This window comes from Salvia miltiorrhiza, chromosome 5, assembly GCF_028751815.1.
Source record: "Salvia miltiorrhiza cultivar Shanhuang (shh) chromosome 5, IMPLAD_Smil_shh, whole genome shotgun sequence".
Taxonomy (NCBI): Eukaryota; Viridiplantae; Streptophyta; class Magnoliopsida; order Lamiales; family Lamiaceae; genus Salvia; species Salvia miltiorrhiza.
In genome coordinates, this window is record NC_080391.1 from 595,276 (window position 1) to 607,206 (window position 11,931).

The following is an 11,931-nucleotide window of genomic DNA, read 5'->3' on the forward strand; positions in this document are numbered from 1 at the left end:
AAGAGGTGCACCCTTAGATCTTGTGTTCATACACTACCTATCAACCAACAAGAACAAGAAGTCAAAACACAATCTTAAAATAGAAAACAAAAATTAAAGCAAGTAAAATGTCTAAAGTAGTTAAGCACAATGAAGCAAAATATCACAAGCAAAGAAACTAAACTAATCCCCGGCAACGGCGCCAAAAACTTGTTCGCTATTATTTTTACTACGCCGCAAGTATACGGTGTAGTTGCAATATAGGGAAGCAAGGTCGTATTCCACAAGGATTAGTAGTCAAATTCTAGTGATTACCTTAATTCATTATGCTATAGCTATTTAGACTAAACGATTGAGTGATTGGTTTGATTATCTAACTAAATACTTAACAAGTGCAAAGACAAATAAAAATCAAATAAGCAAAGTGGATAAATAAGATGATTAAGGCGATTTAGGGACTAGGCATCAATGGTTAAGCAAAGGACTTCAATTATAGCTCAATACTAATCTCGACGATCCTAATTATCTAGAGTGATCTCCCAACTAGTTCTAGCCCCCTCCCGGACGACTAGAACGGTAGATTACGGGTTATAGTTGCCGTCCCCGGTCAACTTCTAACCTATAACTCCCAAAAGCACACAAAGATCGACATACTCTCACCCAACTCTCAACCTCCCGGTTATCGAATTGATATGTTTCAAACACCTTATCTATTGCAATTATCCTCTCCCGATTCAAAGTGCAAATTAGAAATGCATAGAATGTGGCCAACAATCCATACAAGAAATAAATCAAGGGTTTGAAAAGATAATGTGCAAAAGAACAAACAAGATTTATATTGAGCACAAATAATCAATCCATTACAATAATCATCTAGCCTAATCCCCAAATCAAAGAGAAATTTAGCCTAACATGTTCAAACACAATAAATCAAAGTTAAAGGTGTACATAATGAAAGAGAGAGTAAGAAATGACAAATCCTATTTATGAGCTTCTTCTTCCTTCTCTTCTCTTCAATGGTCTTCAATGGTAGATGGGTGTGTTAAAGAAGGCTAGGGTTTAGTGTGTGGAGTGTTGGGGAAGATGAGTAGTGAAGAATGAGAGAAAAAGGGGGAAAAATGGGGTTTTGGAGACAAAATTCGCGTCTGGGCCCACCAAAGGGCGGATCCCCGCCTTATCCCCGCGGTCGCGGCACGAACCGCGGTTGGGAACGTGGCTGGAAAGGGAGGAGGCCGCGGTCGGGGACCGCGGCCGCGGCTCGGACCGCGGGAGATGTTCAAAAACCTTCTGAACTCGGGGCGCAGGAGGCCGCGGTCGGGCCCGCGGCCGCGGTAGGGACCGCGGTCGGGCCCGCGGCCGCGGTATGGACCGCGGTTCAGGCTTCTTCAGCCACGGCCGGTTGCCGCGGCCGTGGGGTCCTGCGCAGCTGGCTTCCTCGGCTCCGTTCTCCCTCGTCCGAGCTCTGATTCCGGCGCCGTTCGCGCTCACGGATTCCTCTCGAGACGTACTTCACTCTTATGCTCCCACAAGTCTCCAATCAACTCTTGATTTTCCCTGAAAATATTCAAAAACTATACCAAGCAATCAAGATTTCATAAAACTCAAAATTGGGATACAAACACATATTAGCAATCAATTTATGGGGGAAAATGACAACAATTCATGCAATATTGAGGTACGAAATCCATGTTTGTCAGCGGGCCCGACCGCGGCCTCCTGCGCCCCAAGTTCAGAAGGTTTTTGAACATCTCCCGCGGTCCGAGCCGCGGCCGCGGGCCCGACCGCGGCCTCCTCCCTTTCCAGCCACGTTCCCAACCGCGGTTCGTGCCGCGACCGCGGGGATAAGGCGGGGATCCGCCCTTTGGTGGGCCCAGACGCGAATTTTGTCTCCAAAACCCCATTTTTCCCCCTTTTTCTCTCATTCTTCACTACTCATCTTCCCCAACACTCCACACACTAAACCCTAGCCTTCTTTAACACACCCATCTACCATTGAAGACCATTGAAGAGAAGAGAAGGAAGAAGAAGCTCATAAATAGGATTTGTCATTTCTTACTCTCTCTTTCATTATGTACACCTTTAACTTTGATTTATTGTGTTTGAACATGTTAGGCTAAATTTCTCTTTGATTTGGGGATTAGGCTAGATGATTATTGTAATGGATTGATTATTTGTGCTCAATATAAATCTTGTTTGTTCTTTTGCACATTATCTTTTCAAACCCTTGATTTATTTCTTGTATGGATTGTTGGCCACATTCTATGCATTTCTAATTTGCACTTTGAATCGGGAGAGGATAATTACAATAGATAAGGTGTTTGAAACATATCAATTCGATAACCGGGAGGTTGAGAGTTGGGTGAGAGTATGTCGATCTTTGTGTGCTTTTGGGAGTTATAGGTTAGAAGTTGACCGGGGATGGCAACTATAACCCGTAATCTACCGTTCTAGTCGTCCGGGAGGGGGCTAGAACTAGTTGGGAGATCACTCTAGATAATTAGGATCGTCGAGATTAGTATTGAGCTATAATTGAAGTCCTTTGCTTAACCATTGATGCCTAGTCCCTAAATCGCCTTAATCATCTTATTTATCCACTTTGCTTATTTGATTTTTATTTGTCTTTGCACTTGTTAAGTATTTAGTTAGATAATCAAACCAATCACTCAATCGTTTAGTCTAAATAGTCGAGTAAAATGAATTAGGATAATCACTTGATTGAACTACTAATCCTTGTGGGATACGACCTTGCTTCCATATATTACAACTACCCGTATACTTGCGGCGTGGTGAAAATAATAGCGAACAAGTTTTTGGCGCCGTTGCCGGGGATTAGTTTAGTTTCTTTGCTTGTGATATTTTGTTTCATTGTGCTTAACTACTTTAGACATTTTACTTGCTTTAATTTTTGTTTTCTATTTTAAGATTGTGTTTTGACTTCTTGTTCTTGTTGGTTGATAGGAGTGTATGAACACAAGATCTAAGGGTGCACCTCTTATACCTATAAACCTTGAGGTTGAAGCTTTTTGTCGACACAACAAAGCAAGAACAAGAAGAGATAGAGAGTTGGAGGAAGCTATGGTGGAAAATCACGACTTAATCCGTCAACTTCAAATGCAATTAGAAGTCATGCAAGGGCAAATCAATGAGCAAGAAGCTCTAAGAAATACACCTCCACCACCACCTATTAGCAATATGTTCCAACCCATTGTCCAACAAGGAGGAGTGCATGCCCCGAGAATCAACGCCACCAATTTTGAGCTCAAGCCGGCCCTCATAAATATGGTACAACAAAACCAATTCGCCGGTCTTTCCCAAGATGACCCGAATGGACATCTTGGAAACTTCTTGGAGATATGCGGCACCATCAAGATAAATGGAGTCCCGGAGGATGCCATTCGACTTCGACTCTTCCCCTTTTCGCTAAGGGGCATGGCCAAGACATGGTACCAATCTTTAGAGGGTGGTTCTATCACTACATGGGAGAACATGGCTAAAAAGTTTCTCAACAAGTTCTACCCTCCGGGTAGAACCATGAAGATGAAGAAGGACATAGTCCAATTTCACCAATTTGATGGAGAATCCTTCTACGAAGCTTGGGAGAGATTCAAAGAGATGCTAAGGAAGTGCCCTAACCATGGTTTAGATCAAAACACAATCATTTGTGTATTCTACACCGGGTGTAGTGGTGAGATGCAAAGAGACATGAATGCATCGGCCAATGGAGCATTGTTGGAGAAAAGCCACGCGGAGGCCGCTCACATCATAGAGAACTTGGCCACCAATTGCCATCAATTCCCAACGGAGAGGATCATCTTGAAGAAGGTGGCGGCTACAACAAGCTCGGATCCGATAGCTCTTTTGACGGCTCAATTGACCGCCATGAATAGCAAGATTGATGCTATATCAATGTCAAGGGTAGAGCCCGTGGTTGAAGAACAAACTAGCTTCGAGGATGTGAACTACATCAACAACAACAACAACCGAGGCTATGCGAACTTCCGGCCCCAACAACAAGGTGGCTACCAAGGGCAAGGGCAATACACTCAAGGATTCCAACCTAACCGCCACCCTAACCTCTCCTATAGCAATCCAAATAATTTCTTGCAACCACCGCCCGGATTTGCAGTGAGCCATGGCATGATCAAGGAAGAGAAGAAGCTCAACCTTGAAGAAATATTGATGAAGTTCATGACCACGACTCAAGCTCACATGACAAGAACGGATGAGAAGTTAGAGGCTCAAGCCAAGGTTGATAAGGTGGATCCTCCTCCTTCAAGAGTTTAATATTGAAATCCGAGATAGGAGAGGATGTGAAAATGTTGTGGCGGATCACCTTTCAAGACTTGAGAATCCCGTGGAAGGGGAAAATGCCGATGTGCCCATAAATGAGAATTTTCCCGATGAGCAAATCTTGCAAGTCAAGACCCACACCCCATGGTATGCGGACTACGTCAACTATCTTGCATCCGGCATTCATCCACCACCCGAGTTGAATCGTTACCAAAGAAAAAAATTCTTTCATGATGTGAAATTCTTCTTATGGGATGAGCCGTTCTTGTATCGACGATGTGCCGACACCATCATCCGGCGGTGTGTACCCGAAGAGGAATGGGGAGCTATTATGAGGGAGTGTCATTCTTCCCCTAGTGGAGGGCACTTTGGCACCAACCGAACCGCTTTTAAGGTGCTTCAAAGTGGCTTCTATTGGCCAACTATTTTCAAGGATTGCCACTCATTTATTTTGAGTTGTGATCAATGCCAAAGAATGGGAGGAATATCAAAGAAGCACGAGATGCCCCTTAACAATGTGATTGAAGTTGAGCTCTTTGACGTATGGGGCATAGACTTTATGGGCCCATTCCCAATGTCTTTCGGCTTCCAATACATTTTGTTGGCCGTGGAGTATGTTTCAAGATGGGTGGAAGCAATTCCTACTCAAACCAATGACTCCAAAGTGGTGATCAAGTTCCTTCAAAAGAATATTTTGACAAGGCATGGAATTCCAAGGGCCTTGATAAGCGATGGAGGATCCCACTTTTGCAACAAGTGGATGGAAGGACTTCTAAAAAAGTACGGGGTGAAGCATAGAGTGACAACGGCTTATCATCCCCAAGCCAATGGTCAAACCGAGTTGGCAAACCGGGAGATTAAACAAGTGCTAGAGAAGACGGTGAATGGGAGCCGGAAGGATTGGTCTCTCTTGCTTGATGACGCACTTTGGGCATATCGAACGGCGTACAAGACACCGCTTGGCATGTCACCATACCAACTTGTATACGGGAAGTCATGTCATCTCCCCGTAGAGTTAGAGCACAGGGCATATTGGGCGGTCAAGAAGCTCAATTTTGATTTCAAGAAGGCCGGCCAAGCTAGAGTCTTTCAACTCAATGAGTTGGATGAATTTCGAAGTGAGGCATTTGCAAGCTCAAGCCTCTACAAAGAGAGGACCAAGAGGTTTCATGATAGGATGATCCACAAACGGGAATTTGCACCCGGGGATGAGGTCCTTCTCTTCAATTCCCGCCTTTCACTCTTTCCGGGAAAGCTCAAGTCAAAATGGTCGGGCCCATTCCTCATCAACAAGGTTTCCTCCAATGGAGCTATTGAATTGAAGGGCAACGACGGACACACTTTTGTGGTGAATGGCCAACGCATCAAGGCATATTTTCGAGCCGAGCCACGAGATAAAGTGTCCGTCATCACTTTCGCCGAACCAAGGACATGACACGATCATGAAGACGTCGAGCTCACGACGTTAAACTAAGCGCTAGTTGGGAGGCACCCCAACAAGGTATCTTTTAATTTTCGCAAGTTCAATAAACACACACATACATAGGTATTTATATATTAATCTATGTATATATTTATATATGTGTGTGGGTCTCCTTTGATTAGTGTTCTCAATTCTCTTCCTAATAATAATAATAATAATAAAAAAAAAAAGGAGAATTGAAGGGGTGAAACTTGAAAAAGGCATGCAAAATCGGATTTTTTGGTGTTGGGCTCGCCCAGGGCGGCCGCGACCAGGCCCACGGCCGTGGGCCTTGCCCACTACCCTTTCATGCTGCGCCCAGTACGCCCGCGGTCCCGCCCGCGGCCGCGGGTCCGACCGCGGCTCATGTCGAGCGGAGTCCAGAGAGTTTTGGGCGAGGGACCGCGGTCCGGACCGCGGCCGCGGGTCCGACCGCGGGTCCCCTGCCCGTCCGTTGACCGTTTTGACCGACTGTTTTCACCCCAAAAATACAAATTTTTCACTCTTTCACTTCACTTTTCACCCATTTTACACACACCCACGAAATTACACTCTTTTCTTCTCCACTTTCACTTCCAAATCCAACTTCAAGGTATGTTTTACTTGCTCTCATTCCTTCATTTATGCATTCTAAGCATGATTTAGAAGATTTTTACCGATTATTTTGTGATATTTTGCCTTCTACATGTTTGTATGCAATTATGGCTCAAAATTAGGATTTTTCCTACATTGTGCTACATTGTTGAATTGATGCTTTTAATTGCTTATATACATGTCTAGGATGATGGGTCTTTTATTTATTTGCAATTTAATCGGTGAATTTATGCTTAATTGACGTTTTTTTTGCTTGAGAATTTGCTTGTGTTGAGTGTGGATAAATGCCTAAGTTTGGGGGGATATTTTTGGTGATTGTGGACTTGATATTGATGCTATGTGTGTTTTGAGATGAGTTGTGATAAGGTGAGGAAATTATGATGCTTTTAGAATAAGAATTCACCCTTTTTCCGGGTTAATTTGTTTAGTTCAATATGTTAGTTGTTTGTTGTGTTTTTGTTGAAGTGTCTTTATCTTTGTTTTGTCTTTGTAAAATAAAAACTCACTTTTGATTTTGTAGGCACCTTTTGCTATGGCCCCATGATTGACTAGAGGGAAGGGCAAAGAAAAAGCGTCTAGCTCACGCGCCGCAGCACAAGAGGACATCATTACGACACGCCAACCTCAATTTTATGGCATTGAGCTTCCAAACCGAGCCGCTCGTGAAAAGTGGGAGCAACTAAGCGCCCTCCCTCAACGGCAATGTCGCTACATTTGCTCGGATACCATTGAAGCAATGGGCATAGCCAATGATGTGTGGACCTTGGCGGACCAAGGCGGATGGCGGAGGGCCGTCACCGGCGGGTGGTTAAGCTATCGAGGGCTCACCTTGGAGTTTCTCTCCACGTTTACCCTCCAAAAGGAGAATGGAGCTCCATCTCGAATTACTTTTCAACTTGGGGGTGAGCCCCGGGAGCTAACAATCGATGAACTGGACGACTTGATGGGTTGTCCGCGAGGCGGGCCTTATGTGGGAGAACTCGAATTCAATGCCCAATACAGTTGGTCTTTGATGACCCGGGGCGAAGTGGATGAGGTCGCCTACTATGACTCCAAGAAGGCAAAGGCAAGCTCGCTCCGTAACCCGGTGATCCGCCTACTCCAACGAGCATTTGGATTCACATTCCTCGCTCGAGAGAACGTAGGTTTTTGCCGTGTAAATGAGCTTTTGCTCATTCGGCGAGCTCTCGCCCGTCGCTCGTTGTCCATTGGTTGCCTCCTTGCGGACCAATTTGCTTCCCAAGCCCGCATCACAAGCGGGAAGATTTGTGTTGGAGGGATGATCACCCCCATAGCGGGGCGTTTTAATATTGACATCACCGAGGAGCCAATCTCCCAAGACATCCTCCTGGACCGGCGTTGCCTCGTGCAAAATCATTTCCTCGCCGCCAGTCCCCGCTTGCTTTGGGTTCTCAAGGAGTACAACCATTTGGTGTACTTCCCTTTGCCCAATCCGGCTCTCACCACCATCTTGGGCCCCGGCGAAGCCACCAACCTTGGCTTGAAAGAAGCCGCCCACCTCGCCTCCATCATTCCAAATCTCCATGCCGCTCAACACGCCCCCGAGGGCGAGGAGGAAGAACAAGCATTTGAATAAGGTGGTGCGATACCTCAACCACCCCCGGCGTATCCGGGATGGGGTGCCGGATTTGAGGATAGGATGATGGGCCGCTTCGACACCTTCCAAGCCGCCAATTTAGCCCGTTTTGATGCAATTCAAGAAGAGCAAAGAAGGCATTACGAAGCTTTCTTGAAATATCAAGAGGAGGAGCGGCGCCGCTATGATGAGCACATGCGCCACTTCCACACCTTGCATGGCCCCTTTCCGCCGCCGTAGCCGTGCCCGTCCCCGTTGTGAGTACGAGACAACTTCTCCTTCTCTTTTCCTCCAACCTCATTTCCACTTTGTGTGAAATAAGTTTGGGGGGGAGGGGGAAGATGGATTAGTTGTCTCGTTTATCTTGTGTTTCTTGCATGTTTTGGTTTTATCTTGTTTTTGTTGTTGTTTTGAATAATTGGATGTGTTTCTTGCATGTTTTAGTTTTATCTTGTTTTTGTTGTTGTTTTGAATAATTGGAAGATTGAGACTTTTTGATGTTTTGGTTTGTGTTGGGATAATTGTAGCAAATTTTGTGAGGATGAATTGTTTGTTATTGGGCTTATGATATGATTGTGTTTTTGAAAAGAAATTGTTTTGTGTCACTTGTTGATTTTGCATGTCGGGTTTGAACTCGTGACAATGAGCTAAATGTTATACCTCCAAGAACTTGAAAATGAAAATGAGCTTGTGAGAATTGAGCCTTTGATTGTCATACAATTACAATCTCATTTTATTCTTGAGTGTAAATCATTTGAGCATGTGTGTTGATCTCTAGAACTTGCCATGAGTCCTCTCTTGAAAATAAAAGTAGATGTGTTGTTAATATTGAAGTGATTTAAGGCCATCTTTGTTAGCCACTTAACTCAAATTGTGTCCAAACTCTCATATGATCCTAGTTCACCCATTTTGTGCCTTGTAGCCTTTCTTTGAATGAACCAATAATAAAGGGGTAGAACCTAGAGTGTTGGTGGTTGCTTTGATGAAGAAAAGTTTGGGAAATGATTGAAAGTGTTTATCAAGCTTTGATTGAGTGAAAATCACTAGTCCCCTATGAGCTCAAAAAGAAAAAGAAAAAGAAATGAAAATGAATGTGAATAAAAGAGCATAAAGGGGAGTGATTTACCTTTTGAATCATGGCCATGATAGATATCACTAAGGATGAAAATATGAAATGTAGGGATTTTGGTTTTTGTTTGATAAGAGAAATAGTGAAGTCGATTTGTTCATTATGATTATTTGATCGTGGGATGAGTCACTTTGCCTAAAAACTACTCACCTTACCAAAGAGCCCTCATTACAACCCAAGGAAAGCCCTTTTTGATCTTTATTTATAACACATTGAAGTATAGAGAGTTAGGATAAATGGCAAGCCTATGGAAGATTGCATGCATGATTCAATTTGAGTGCAAACACTTCCAATCTAAACACTTGAGAGTTGAGTGCATAATTGAAACATCCACCTTTGTGAGGATTCAAGTTTGGAGGCTATAATGTTGAACTCATTATCGCTTGTGACTTCTTGGAATGCATTTCTACTTGTGATACACTTTTGAAATATTTTTGAAAAATTTGAAGCCCTTGAGATGACACCAATTCATTCTCACATGTTTGTTATCTTTTATTTCTCTTCTTTTTGTCGTTTGGGGACAAACAACGCTTTAAGTTTGGGGGGTTGACAAACATGGATTTCGTACCTCAATATTGCATGAATTGTTGTCATTTTCCCCCATAAATTGATTGCTAATATGTGTTTGTATCCCAATTTTGAGTTTTATGAAATCTTGATTGCTTGGTATAGTTTTTGAATATTTTCAGGGAAAAATCAAGAGTTGATTGGAGACTTGTGGGAGCATAAGAGTGAAGTACATCTCGAGAGGAATCCGTGAGCGCGAACGGCGCCGGAATCAGAGCTCGGACGAGGGAGAACGGAGCCGAGGAAGCCAGCTGCGCAGGACCCCAACCGGCCGTGGCTGAAGAAGCCTGAACCGCGGTCCCTACCGCGGCCGCGGGCCCGACCGCGGCCTCCTGCGCCCCGAGTTCAGAAGGTTTTTGAACATCTCCCGCGGTCCGAGCCGCGGCCGCGGGCCCGACCGCGGCCTCCTCCCTTTCCAGCCACGTTCCCAACCGCGGTTCGTGCCGCGACCGCGGGGATAAGGCGGGGATCCGCCCTTTGGTGGGCCCAGACGCGAATTTTGTCTCCAAAACCCCATTTTTCCCCCTTTTTTCTCTCATTCTTCACTACTCATCTTCCCCAACACTCCACACACTAAACCCTAGCCTCCTTTAACACACCCATCTACCATTGAAGACCATTGAAGAGAAGAGAAGGAAGAAGAAGCTCATAAATAGGATTTGTCATTTCTTACTCTCTCTTTCATTATGTACACCTTTAACTTTGATTTATTGTGTTTGAACATGTTAGGCTAAATTTCTCTTTGATTTGGGGATTAGGCTAGATGATTATTGTAATGGATTGATTATTTGTGCTCAATATAAATCTTGTTTGTTCTTTTGCACATTATCTTTTCAAACCCTTGATTTATTTCTTGTATGGATTGTTGGCCACATTCTATGCATTTCTAATTTGCACTTTGAATCGGGAGAGGATAATTGCAATAGATAAGGTGTTTGAAACATATCAATTCGATAACCGGGAGGTTGAGAGTTGGGTGAGAGTATGTCGATCTTTGTGTGCTTTTGGGAGTTATAGGTTAGAAGTTGACCGGGGACGGCAACTATAACCCGTAATCTACCGTTCTAGTCGTCCGGGAGGGGGCTAGAACTAGTTGGGAGATCACTCTAGATAATTAGGATCGTCGAGATTAGTATTGAGCTATAATTGAAGTCCTTTGCTTAACCATTGATGCCTAGTCCCTAAATCGCCTTAATCATCTTATTTATCCACTTTGCTTATTTGATTTTTATTTGTCTTTGCACTTGTTAAGTATTTAGTTAGATAATCAAACCAATCACTCAATCGTTTAGTCTAAATAGTCGAGTAAAATGAATTAGGATAATCACTTGATTGAACTACTAATCCTTGTGGGATACGACCTTGCTTCCATATATTACAACTACCCGTATACTTGCGGCGTGGTGAAAATAATAGCGAACAGAAACACAACAAATTCTTTTCAAAAACAACATTCATATCATAAGCCCAACACACATTTCATCCAACTCATGTTTTTCAACAATCAAGCTCAAAAATAAAAGACAAGGAAAAGCTCAAAAACATAGACAAAACTAATTATTGTAAAATAACTAAACTAAAGTAACTAAACAAGAAAAAAAATAAAATAAATAAACAACGGATAAATGAGATAAGTAACCCGTCTTCACCCTCCCCCCAAACTTATTTCACACAAAGGAGAAATAAATTTGGACGAAGAAGAAGAAAATGGCTACTTGTCTCGTACTCACAAGGAAGGTGGAGGCTTAGGCGGTGGCCATTTCTCATCAAATTTGTATGCTCCATCCACCGTGACCCAAAAATATGGTGGCTTTGCAATTCTTGAGACATCACGGGCGTCATGGTAATCTCGTTCACCATCTAAAGTACCACAACACTCAAACAATTCCTTATTAGATAAATCAAAATGAAAATCAAAAGATGAAGATAAATAAAAGTGAAAGAAGCAAGCCTTCATAGAATCGCCCGTGTCGAGGTAAGGATCGACAAAATTTTTGACTTTGCTTTCTTTAAAGCTTGTGAAATCTTCATCTTTTTGGAATTGAAGAGGTTGTGTCGGAAAAGTTGGGCTCTCGACTTCAAGGGGTTTGGAGAATTGATCCTCATCTTCTTCATACTTTTCTTCAACTTCTTGAGGCTCTTCACTTAGCATTGGCATTGGTTCCTCATACAAGGTTCCATTTTGAAGGCTAATGGTCATACACAAATCATCAATTCGCTTTTGATTTTCCATAGTGGTAGCCAAAGACCTTCTTTGCTCTTCTAGCATAACCTCCGATTTTGCTAGACTTTTTTCTATCCAAGCTTGTGTAG

General features: G+C 43.4%; 1 non-coding gene across 1 annotated transcript; it reads right to left on the reverse strand.

Annotated features, from left to right (window-relative positions):
* Nucleotides 1-3,513: 3,513 nt before the first annotated feature.
* LOC130987310 (small nucleolar RNA R71) lies at nt 3,514-3,620 on the reverse strand. The gene has a single exon (XR_009089698.1). It is a non-coding gene; the product is annotated as a small nucleolar RNA R71 (small nucleolar RNA).
* Nucleotides 3,621-11,931: the final 8,311 nt, after the last annotated feature.